The sequence below is a fragment of the Saccopteryx bilineata genome, chromosome 1, assembly GCF_036850765.1.
Source record: "Saccopteryx bilineata isolate mSacBil1 chromosome 1, mSacBil1_pri_phased_curated, whole genome shotgun sequence".
Lineage (NCBI taxonomy): Eukaryota > Metazoa > Chordata > Mammalia > Chiroptera > Emballonuridae > Saccopteryx > Saccopteryx bilineata.
The window spans coordinates 162433029-162445289 of NC_089490.1; the positions used below are offsets into that span (position 1 = coordinate 162433029).

Here is a 12261-nt window from a genome sequence, read left to right on the forward strand (position 1 = left end):
CGCTGTTATAAAAGCCTACTTACTCCATTAGAAACTTTCTCACTCAATTAGAAAATTAGAAATGCACAAAATGGGGAGGGAGAGTATCTCGTTGGAACCTTACCCACCTACACGTCTTTACGTGTAGGTGTTTACCTTTATTTACCTACCTAGCCTATCTATCGCTATAGAAAAACCCTAATGCACTCAGGCTTCCCGATTCCTCTCCTCTCCCGGCGGCGGGAGTGATTCCCGTGAAACGGACCGTTCTCCGTCTACACTGCGGGGCCTGGGACACCCCAGCGGCCGCGGGGTCCCGCCTCAGGGGCGCGGCCCGGCCCCTCCGGGAAGGCGCTGCTCTCCGGGAACGCGGGCGCCGCCACGGCCTCGGACGCCGGTACGGCCTGGGCCGCCCGGGTGAGAGCGGGGGTCCGCAGGGAAAGTGCGGACGCCGGGACGGGGCGGCGCTCGCGGCCGGGAGGGCAGGGGTGCGGGCGAACGGGGGCGGGGAGAGCGAGGCGGCCGCAGAGAGGAAGCCGGACCGGGATGCGCTTCCGTGCCCTCCGCCCCCTCCGCGGAGCCGGGCCCAGGCGCGCCGGCGGGCGGGGGAGGCCGGCCAGCCGGGGGCTGACCCTGAGCGCCGCCGAGTCTGCGCCCGCCCGCCTCCCCGCGCTCGCCTCCTGCCGCCTCAGGTTACGCGGAGGCCGTCAGCGCGCACCTCATCAATAAGGCCTGACAGGCCGCCGGCTCCGCGGCCATCCATCATGCCGGCGGGCGCGGCGGCGGCGCGGGGCAGCGCGCGCGGGAGGCGGGAGGCGGGCGCGCGGAGCCCGGGAGCCGCCTGTGTGCACGAGGGACTGGGCAGGCTGTGTGTGAGCTCGAGACAGACCCGCGTGGCCCCAGGCAGCACTTTTTTATCAATGATCAAATATTTGAGGCCCTGGCAGGTTGCTCAGTGGGTTAGAGCTCGATCACGAAACACCAAAGTTGAGGGTTCTATCCCCGGTCAGGGGACACAAGGGAAGCGACCAATGAACGCACAACTTAGTGGAACAATTGAATGCTTCTCTCTCTTTCTTTCTCTCTCTCTCTCTCTCTCCCCCCCTCTCTCTCTCCCTCAAATCAATCAATTAACAGCCCCCCGCCCCCAAATATTTTACTTTATTCCAACACTTAATCATGGAGTCTTTTAAGGATGGGTTCATTTGTGTTTTTTTGTTTTTGTTTTTGTTTTGTTTTTGCATTTTTCAGAAGCTGGAAACAGGGAGAGACAGCCAGACAGACTCCCGCATGCGCCCGACCGGGATCCACCCGGCACGCTCACCATGGGGCAACGCTCTGCCCATCCTGGGCGTTGCCATGTTGCGACCAGAGCCACTCTAGCGCCTGAGGCAGAGGCCACAGAGCCATCCCCAGCGCCCGGGCCATCTTTGCTCCAATGGAGCCTTGGCTGCGGGAGGGGAAGAGAGAGACAGAGAGGAAGGCGCGGCGGAGGGGTGGAGAAGCAAATGGGCGCTTCTCCTGTGTGCCCTGGCCGGGAATCGAACCCGGGTCCTCCGCACGCTAGGCCGACGCTCTACCGCTGAGCCAACCAGCCAGGGCCTCATTTGTTTTTAAAGCTCTATGAAGGGCGCTTAGAACCGAATATAAGAACCGTTTCACAGATGAGGAAACAAAGTCAGAGTGGGAGGCAGGACATGCCTGAGGTCACAGGACCAGGAGGTGATGGGAACAAGAGCCCACATCTCCTGACTCCCAGCCCGTGTGCGGACCACACTAGCACTCTGCGGGACCCATAACTGATATGCATGTTTGGCATCAAATGTGTGAAATGGGTCAAGTCGTGCATGTTGTAGGTTCCAGGCACAGGAGGTTGTTGTGGATTTGCACAATTCCTGCCCCAAATCAGGTCACTGCATACGTGTGCGCGCGCGTGTGCACTCGCACTCAGGTGCGGGGGGGGGGGGAATAGTAAATAGTAAATGAGGCGGGGGGGGGGGGGCTACACTTAAAAATAACACAGTTCCTGGAATTCATTTACTTAGTCCTCCCACCTACCCTTTCCCCCCAAGGAGTTAATATGGTTTCTCTTCATGTGCTTAATTTGTTCCAGCGCTTTCTCCTATTGCTTGTTTTCAGGGCTGTTCTCACTGGTCTGAACAGTTTAAAGGTAGAAACTTGTGTTCATTCTTATATTTCCAAAGTTTTCAGGGTGCCTGGCACGTAGTAAGCATTCAATAGATGTTTGCTCTATGAACTGCAGCACTTGTAAGGGAATTCAAATAATTCAGGTCCAGAGGACAGTGAGGCTGAAAGATCTTTCAGATCATAGTATCCAATTTCACTTCATAAGAGGGAAACTGGCCCACAGTGCTGCCTTTGATTTACCCAAAGCCACCCAGGGGGTCAGGTCAGATCTATAGTGGCCCCTGGGTTCACCCCTACCCCAATGTTGCTGGGCCACCACACTCCCCTAGTGTGGATGCCTGCATCCTTTTCACTTCTTCCCTTCCCTTCCCACCTTTTGGTTCTTCGCTGCTTAATTAGCAAGCTCTCCAAGGACGGGAATGAGAGTGATAAGGAAAGTGACAAAACCAAACTGTTTGCTTTGTTTCTAACAGGAAACACAATATTTTGTGGGGTTTTGTTCTTTTTTGTTGATGATGGTGGTGTTTTATTAGTGTTGGTATTGTTGGTTTTTACATTCAAGTGAAGAGGATAAGATAAAGCCAATGACCAATGGGTGTCTGTTAACATTCATTTTCCCTCCATTACCACAGTAATTTGACTGAAGTTAGAAACAGTGATCTTATCAACCACTCTAGGAAAAGGTAGAAATGATCACACACAAACACACAGTCACACACACACACACACACACACACACACTTGAGTGAGAAAGGAAGGTAGCAAAGTTATCCTGTAGCCCAGGTAGTCAGTGGCTTTTGGGCTTCCTGTGATGTCCACTAGACTCCGATTTCTGTAAATGCAGGTACAGAGTGTGGTTTTATCTGGCACAGGACACACTTTCTTCCAGTTACACCCCCCTATGCAGTAGCCGTGTGCACATGACAAACTGCAGCTGGGTGTAATGAAAATTGATGTAAGAATCAGAGTTAAAACAACTAACTTCTCCTGCAGGACTGTTGTGAGGATTGAATAAGGTCATGTGCTCCTGCCATGTTTTACTAAATGCTTTTCCCTTAGTCCATTAAAAAATACAGTCCTATTCTCAGGGGCAAACTCATTCCTTCAAGGCCAGGCTTTGGCATACTCTTGCCTCATGAGACCAGCTGGACAAAACCCAATCTCCCCTGAGACAGAGAGCTGGATCCTGCTCTCTATCCTTCACCAACAGGTTGGTTGGGGAGTGGCAGTGTTGTTGCAAATGACCTTAGCAATCCTGAGACTCCGCTGCCTGGCTCCAGGATTCTCAAAAGGAAAGAACAAAAAACCTTCCTTTGGATGTCACCCTCCCTGCAGCCTGCTGTGAAATATGAGTGTACATGTGTCAGATTTGTGTGAAACAGACACTGGAGCTGCGCCCAGCGTAGTCTGCTGTGGCCATTCCTGCAGACCACGCAGAAGACCAACCTTCAAAACTGGATCCTTTTAAAAGTCATGCAAGGGTTTCTTTTGTATATAAATCATTCTTCTGAAGTATTTTAGGTGGGAGTCAAACATGTACCAGGGATATGGAGTCTCTCTGAAGACATGATGAGCAAGTGTGTGTGTGTGTAGAGAGAGAGAGAGAGAAGAGAGGTGGAAGACTCTTATCTTGCCTGAGCCATACCCCTTTCCCCTGCTTTTTAAAAAGTCTGATTTATGGAGGTGAAATTTACACACAGTCAATTCACTCTTTTTAGCATACAGTTCTATGAGTTTGGACAAACACACAAAGAGTGCAATTACCCACCACCACAATCAAGATATAGAATAGCCTGACCTGTGGTGGCGCAGTGGGTAAAGCATCGACCTGGAAATGCTGAGGTCGTCGGTTCGAAACCCTGGGCTTGCCTGGTCAAGGCACATATGGGAGTTGATGCTTCCAGCTCCTCCCCCCTGTCTCTCTCCTCCCTCCCTCTCTCTCTCTCTCCTCTCTAAAATGAATAAATAAAATAAAATAATTTAAAAAAAAGTAGGCCACTGGAGCACTCTGAGCATGTTGCCGGGCCTGTCCTGTAGGTCTCTTTTTTTGTGACGAATGCTCATGCTCAGAAGCTTGGCCAGGCGATTTCTGCATGTTGGCCACAGCGCATGCTCAACAGTGAGGCCTGTGGTCGAAAGCCGGTAGCCGCTGCGCATTCCGGGCCGCAGGGCCGTGTGGTCCCATGGTTAGCGCGCAATGTGTTTTTTGGGTTTGGGGTCCTTTTTTGACTGTTTGTTGTTTGCTTGGTGTTTTGCTGTTGTTTCTATTGTTTTGGTACAGGCCATTCCATTTTTTAGATCGTGGTAATTTTTAGGCAGGTAGGAAGAAGGGGAGAGAGAAACAGAGAGAAAGAGAGAGAGGAAGAGAAGTGAACGGGGAACGGGAAGCATCAACTCACCTGGGCCTTGACCGGGCAAGCCAGAAGTCTTGAAGCAGCGACCTCAGGGTTCCAGATCAACGCCTTATCCAAAGTGCCAAGACAGGTAGCCGCAATTATTGAAAACTTAGATAAAACAGATATTGGAAAGTCAGAGGCACTTAAACAATATACATTAAAGAGGTTTCTGAAGGTCTAAAAAAAAAAAAAAAAAAAGATATAGAATAGTTCCAACACTGCACAAAACTTTCTCTTCCACCTTTTCTTTTTTTTTCTTTTTTTATTTATTTATTCATTTTAGAGAGGAGAGAGAGAGAGAGGAGAGAGAGAGAGGAGAGAGAGACAGGGGGGAGGAGCTGGAAGCATCAACTCCCATATGTGCCTGACCAGGCAAGCCCAGGGTTTTGAACCTGCGACCTCAGCATTTCCAGGTTGACGCTTTATCCACTGCGCCACCACAGGTCAGGCCCCCTCTTCCCCTTTGCAGTCGCCTCTTCCCCAACCCCTTGCACCAGTGACTTCTGATCTGTTTTCTGTCCCCAGTTGAGAATGTCATATACATTCTGTGAATTCCTTTAGTATTTTCTGTCTGGCTTCTTTTATGCAGCCTAGTGCATTTGAGATTCATTCATGTTGTTAGGTGTATTTGTAGTTCTTTCTTTTTTTGGTCCTGAGTAGTATTCCACTGTAGTGATGTACTTTATTCGTTCCCCTCCCTCCCTCCCTTCCTCCCTCCCTTCCTTCCTTTCTTCCTTCCTTCCTTTCTTTCTGATTGCTTTAAGAGGAGAGAGACCTGACCAGGTGGTGGCACAGTGTATAGAGTGTCCACCTGGGACACTGAGGACCAAGGTTTGAAACCCCGAGGCGGCCGGCTTGAATGAGGATCTCTGGCTTGGGTGTGGGATTATAGACATGATCCCAAGGTCGCTGGCTTGAGCAAGGGGTCACTGGCTCTGCTGGAGCTGCCCCCCCCCCCTTAACGCCCCAGTCAAGACACATGTGAGAAAGCAATTAAGGTGCTGGAAGGTAGAATTGATGCTTCTCATCTCTTTCCCTTTCTGTCTGTCTATTTATCTGTTGTCTCTCACTAAAATTTTTTTCAAAAGGAGAAAGAGAAAGAGAGAGAGAAGGAAGCATTCATTTGTTGTTCCACTTAGTTGTTCATTCATTGGTTGTTTTGCAGTGTTTCAGGACTCTGCTCTAACTAACTGAGCTAACCAGCCAGGGCCATCATTTGTATTTCCATTCGTCCCCAGTTGAGGATCATCTGTGTGCTTCAGAGTTTGGGGTATTATAAATAAAATGCAGGGTTTGAACATGCCAGCAATCTTCTTTTATAGATCAAAGCATGACTTATATTTAGTTTTTCCTATCCTAAGGCATATTGCAAATAATACATCTGCTAGGTAGCTATTTTCAGAGAGTGTGGGGTTACTGACAAAAAATGGTATGTAGAGGAGAGAGTTTAGAGAAGGGGGAGAGAGGGAAAGAGAATGAGAATTTCGGGCTTTTGAAGTGGAGTTGACAAATTTCTCACATAGTGATTGAAAAATTGATCACTCTTCACTAAAAAGGCTTTTTCTTATACTCTCTGCTCTGAGCTCTCCACTTCATCCCTACCCCACACTCCACTGGAACTGGGCGTTCTAGAGACTTCACGGGGGAGGAGGGAAATTCTGCCCCTCACTAGACAAAATTCCAGCCCCTGAGATGGGGGCGAGAGAAGGACGGACGAGGTTAGCCTAGCCTGGACTCCTGCGGTTAGTTTTGCGCCTCCATACGCGAAATCCTGCCAGCTCTTCTTTCCTAGGTGCTGATTATTCCGTCTCACTCAGGCCCTTTGCTTCTGGGCTTGGCTCCGTGTGGTCCCTTGCCCTTTGACGATTTGCTGCTGTTCATTAGCACCTCTGCTGAAGAGGGACGGGGCTGCTGAAGAAAGCAAACCTGAGGGGCAGCGTGCCCTTGTCTTTCAGTCAGACACATGCATATGCCACGAATGGGAGAAAGGTCGAAAGGAGCTAAAGGAAATGTAATGCCGGGGATCTTCCCGTCTTTTCATTCACTCAGGTCAGAATGCAGTACGTACCCATTTGACAGAAATATGTAGGTCTAGCTATAAGAAGCACGGCACCTCCCCTTTCCTTTTGCTGTAGCAAGAAGCCAATTATTTCCAAAAAATTAATAAATACCTTCACGCACAGATGGGTGTTAGGGGAAAACCAGCCCACACTCTAGGGCGCCTGCGGCAACGGTGGGGTGGTGGCGTGTGAGGCGACCTTCCTGTGCATCGCAGGGTGACCCAGGCCCGTCCGCAGCGGGCGCCCCCGGCGTCAGGGACGCAGCGCCGCCTTCGCCTCCAGCCTCGTCCGGCCGCACCCAGGCCCTTCCGCGGCCTCCGGCCGGCGAGGCTTGCGGACGGACGCTGTTTTCACACTTGGGCTTCACGCTTCCTTGACATTCTCCTGTCTCTCGCCTGGCTCGCCAAGTCCAGGCGCCTGCCTGGGCGTCTTCCCCCAGCCCGGGTCACCCCGGCTCCGTGGCCAGGGGAAGGTGCCGGCGGCGGGGGAGGTGGCGGCCGCTGCGGAAACGGCCCAGGCTGGCGCTGGGGTCGCTGCGTCTCTGGTGGCCCCACAGGTCGCCCGATGTGCGCGTCGGGCCTGGCGACTGGCAGCGCTCCAGCAAGTGTCCCCAACGCCGTCCCGCCCCCCCCCCCGGGAGCTGGGCAGTGGGGGGAGTGAGCCCTCGACTCCGGCTCGGCTTGGCCTCGGCCCTGGCCAGGGCCCTCTGCGCCGACCCGGCCCCGGCCCTCTCCTTTCCGTGTCTCTCGCTTGCTTTGCCCTTTCTCTCAGGATCTAGGTTCTCTCTCTACGTCGCCAGATCTCGCCTTCTTTCTATGGCTCGAAGATTCCTGTCTCTATCCCGCCCTGCTTACTCTCCCTGTCCATTCCTGGTCTGCTTTTACCCCCCCCCCCAACACCCCACCATTTGACACTATATACTTGACTTATCTGTTGTTCATCTTTCTTTATGGAATATGGGCTCCCGTGGCAGACATTTTCTCTGTTTCCCTCCGCGCTGAACCTCAACGCCTTGAAAGTTCCTAACGCAGAGAAGGTGTTCAATAAATACAGAATTAATGAACAAGTGGATGAGCGAGTCCTATCCCTCCTTGGTTTTCTCAGGCCTGTGCTCACTCTCAGTGGCTCCCAAGTCCTTTCTCTGTCCTCCTGCCCGTCTTCCTCCGCCTTCCCCTTTTCCCCTCCATTCTCTTCTTTCTGTCTCTCTCCATCTCCATTCCCCCTCGATTTTTTGTCGGTGCTGTTGTCTGACTGGGTCTCTCCATCTTTCCAGGATTTATGGGTCTGGGTCCTTCAGGTTACGGGAGACCCTGAACGTGGCGACCTTTTTCTTTCTTTGTCTCAGGGAGTCCCACGGTCTCCCTCGCGCGGATCGCCACTGCCTGGGTGCCAAACCAGGTTTCCTTAGCGAAACATAACTTCCAAGATGTTTCGTGCCGGGAAATGCCTTCTTCTTGCAGACCCCAGAGCCCAGGGCTCGGCGGTATCCTTAGGCGCAGCCAAAATTTAGGCGGGAGATTTGCAGGTTGGACAGGTGGCTGAGCCGAGCTGATAAATAATCCCTAGCAACCCAAACTAGGACACTTTCTTCATGTATGGCCTGGGCGTCAGCGTTCTACTTAGAAATGGTGGCGACTCTGGGCCCCCATTGCGCGCCAGAGGGGTGTATTCCATTCTCCAGTTCCCGCCAACCCGGAGAGGGGCTATTAGCAATACCTTTTGTAGTTTAAAAAAATAATAATTTAACATACATTTCTTGATCATCTACTATGTGCCAGATATGGTTGCTGACCTCCGTGTGGGGAGGGGGTGTGAATATTTCTCGTGCTCTTTCTCTGGACTGGACACCTTAACCACTGCAACTTCAAAAGTCCCTTACAAGGGAGGAGGGAGGGAGGATCCACCAGTGAATTAATTGGGGCCCACATCACCAAGAGAGACCCTGGAGATGGCAGCTTCGTTCCCGAAGTGTAGACCCCGCGATGGACAGCGCAACGGGTATGGGCGCAGCCTGGCCAGTGGGTGCCAGAGATCCTGGGCGCTGCTCCCCACCCCACCCCACACCCCGGGCCCTTGGATATAAGGAGAAGGAGGGGGAGCCAGGCTGGGAGGAGTAAGAGGAGCATATGGGACACAGCCTGGTCCCAGGGAGCAGAGCGCAGAGCGCTCTGAACTTGCAGACTAGCTGGCGACTGCCCGGACCTGCGGTGCCGAGTCGCCGCTGTCCCGGAACCTGAAGAGCGTGCCCTCCTCATTTAAAAGCCTCTGGCATCTTTCCCGAACTTGATGAGAATGTGGAGACTTCTTTTCGCTTTTCTTTCCCTTCCCACGAGCTCATAGATTATAAGACACGAACTGTTTCATTTTAAATTGATTTTAATGTTTAAGTGTCAGATATACCCATTAACGAAAATTTAAAAATATTTGAAAGGCAAACGAGTGTTAAAAAATGTTTCATTATAGAAACTCGATGTTAAATAGAATAGAAAAAATGAAGACTCGGGAATCTAGATTCAAGACCTGTGGTCGAGCGCCGTCTTTGCCAGCTCGGGACAAGTATATTAACCTCTCTGCGTCTTGAAGTTCCGTTTGTCTGAGAACGGTACCACCTCCTCTCCCTCCCCTAGCGCTGTTGTTTCCTCGAAAGAAAAAAAAAAGGAATCCGAGAGTGTTCTGGAATCTGGAAATGACTATAAAATATGAGGGGGTGTGCCTCATACTCGGGTCCTCAGGGCCGGAATCACCAGGAAGGCTTTGCGGAGGCCTGTGAGTGAGAACGTGGCTTCATTTTGTAACATCGGTAAATACTTTTAAAAGCAAGACAAAAAAATAGCGTTGCTGCCTCCTCTCCACTAGACTGCTGGCGAGGGTCTAGTAATCACTTCCTGGGATGCAGAGCTTGGTCCCCGGTCTCGATGTCCCTTCTGCCCCACAAACAATTTCCGGTGTTGAAGGCCTGCAGCTCAAAGAGGGAAAGGTCTATGTAGTCTTGCAGCTTAATTCGTTCTCCATTTTTCTAACGAAGGAGACCGCCCCGCTCCGAACTTTGGCTCTCCCGGCTCCGCCCGCGAGGATTTGAGCAGGGGACGGGAAGGGCCACCCGAGTGAGCACCAGGTGTCCCAGAGGGAGAAGGAATAGAGCGGGTGGCGCCCAGGAACGGCGCAGGGACTCGAAGTCCGTGGGTACAGGCTCAGGAGACCGCAAACGTTCCGCGCGGGTCACTTTGCTTGTCTGTCCTTGAACCCTTGCGCACAAGTCAGCAGACAGGCGTCTGCATCTCCGAAGAAATTCGTTACCCAGGACGAGGGGTGACTTCTGTAGTCCCCTCTGTGGTGCTCTCTCAGGGGGCTTCTTGTTCCCGATTATAAGTCTTTGGGGGGTCCATGTTTTTAAGGAGTAGTTGGTATTCTGGTGGAGTGGGAGCCGATGCTGATTTTTGCAGGGTGCCCAAGGACCTCACCAGCCAACACTTGAGATTGTGGACCGGGCGTGGCACTTAGAGCAAGCTGCTCTCTCAGGTCCCACCAGGACATCCGAGGACAACCGCGCGGGAGACCCTCGCTGGTCTCAGAGTATATTTCATCGTCCACTGTTTAACCCGCCCCTCGTCCCAGGGAACTAGTGTTCAGCTTCCTCTGACCACCATGTCCAGCTTACAACTGCGTCTCTGGTAGGGATGGACCAGCTCAAGACTCAGGGGCCTTAATGGAGTAAGGAAACGTAACTTCACTCTTCGCTAAACCCAGGCCCTTAGTAAAAAGAGGTCAAAGACGTTCACGGTATTAAAATTTCCCTGTGGAGTATGGAAAAGATAAGCAGAAAGAGGACATGAGTGGGGCTGGGCCACAGCCCAGACAAGCAGCCTAGGAACATCTCCTTAAAAATAGCCTCTTACGACTTCGAGCCTCAGAGCACCCCTCCCCCTCCCAGAAGCCTCCTATGCAAGGGAGAAGCCTGGGAACCTGGCGATAAACCTCCCCCAGGCCGGCGGGCCGGCAAGGCCTTGAAATGCTCCCCGCTCCTGGCAACGCTCGGAGGCCGAGGCAGCTCCCGCCTCCCCAAGGGAGGGGGGAGGCCAGCCAAGGAAGGAAGGAAGGAGAGAGCGAGAGAAAACGAAACACCCCAAAAGAGCAGACCGCTGGCCAAACACCATCCGGACTGTCCTTGAGCTGAGCCCTTTGGGGACAGACTCAGGGCGCTGGAACCAGAGGAGAAAATCCACAGGAAACCAACACAAATTTCTCTGTCCTGGGGTGCCTTCTTAGAACCAACGAATCTGTCAAGGTTCCCAGGCTTAAGCCCACTGGGAAAGTGCCAGGGGGAGGTGTGGGCAAAGCTCTGTCAAGGGCCTGAAAAGGAGCGCGGGTAGGGGGCGGCGGTTTGTGAATCCGGGGTTCCTCACAAGCAGTAGTTTTTTAAAAGCAGGCTCTTTTATCAAGTGTCTCCTAATCAAGCCACATAGAGAAGGGCCTGGTGTTGTCCCCATCACTACATTGGGTAGAAGACAAATTCTGAGAGGCTGGGGGCTGGGGTAAGAGTTGGGAGAAGCTCGCTTCAGGTCACCCAGCTAAAGCGAACCTCAGTGCAGTACCCGCGCTCTCTCCTATGGCCACCCTGCACTACCGGAAGAAGGTCGGGTGGGAGCGGCCTCTGTCCTGGGTTTGGGTGAGGACCCTCAGATGGCCGCTCCACTCGGTGCTCAGCCCCAAGCCCCGGTTTGTTGCTAAAAAACAAAAACAAACAAAAAAACAAAATCCCCAAACAAAACAAATGCCTACTGCCTAGTTCCAAGGGTCAGCTTCTTTCACCCTTTGAGGGTCGCGCGCGGGAGGCAGCTCTGAGGCCTTGGGCATCGCTGGAGCCACATATCCCCATGAGAAAAGAAAGAGGCCAGGACAGCTACCTACTCATCCAAGCCCAGAGAATTTCAAGTCTCCAGAAAACACTCGTAGGCCCCAGACGAAGGTCTTTGGCTTCGAGCTTCTCTCGCTCACCCAATGGGGATGAGAGCCTTTTCCAAACAGTGCAAGGGGTGCGTATCCATCTCCTCCGCTGCGTCTGCCAGTGCGCAGGTCGGAGTGTCTTCGCTAAACTGTCTTTCCCCAGGTCTAGTCTCAGCGATCCCCAGGATCCCATCCCTCTTAAATTCTCAGGCCTGGGATCTGCAACGCCAGATTTTGCAGAGCCTCTGGAGAGGAGTTGGGGGAGCTGGAGAAGGGACCCTAAGCCCTACACCCTCTGCGACCTGGGGTGCGGCGTCGGTTCTTCCGCCAACGCGCAGACCTTCCATCGCTCCACCCGGAGCTCTAGTTTTCTCTCCGGGTCTTGGGCCCCTCTGGACCTCCGCACCTTTAGCTCAAGGAAGAGAATTCCCCGCGCAGCCGCGCTCATTTCTTCCTCTGGGATTTTCCTAAGAATCCCCATGAGTTGGCTGTGATCCCTTTGGGGTTTTCCTTTAACCAGCCCCCGCTTCCTAGCCTAGTCCTCAGAGCCCGGGTTACTCTCGCTCAGGCCGGAAATCCACGACCGATCACCAACTGCGGAAGCGGGTGTCACTTCTACCCTTCCTAGCACAGATTTCACGCAGGTTGGTATCCTGGCCCCCTCCTGACCCCTCTAATCTGGTATGAAAAACCTCTGCTAGGGAGAGAAACGCGGCTTTAGGGGGGAAAAAAGT

At 52.7% G+C, this 12261-nt stretch overlaps 1 protein-coding gene across 2 annotated transcripts in view; it reads left to right on the top strand.

Moving 5' to 3' along the window:
* Nucleotides 1–12261, top strand: part of GATA4 (GATA binding protein 4) — an 84710-nt gene that overhangs the window by 14881 nt on the left and 57568 nt on the right. The window lies entirely within an intron of this gene.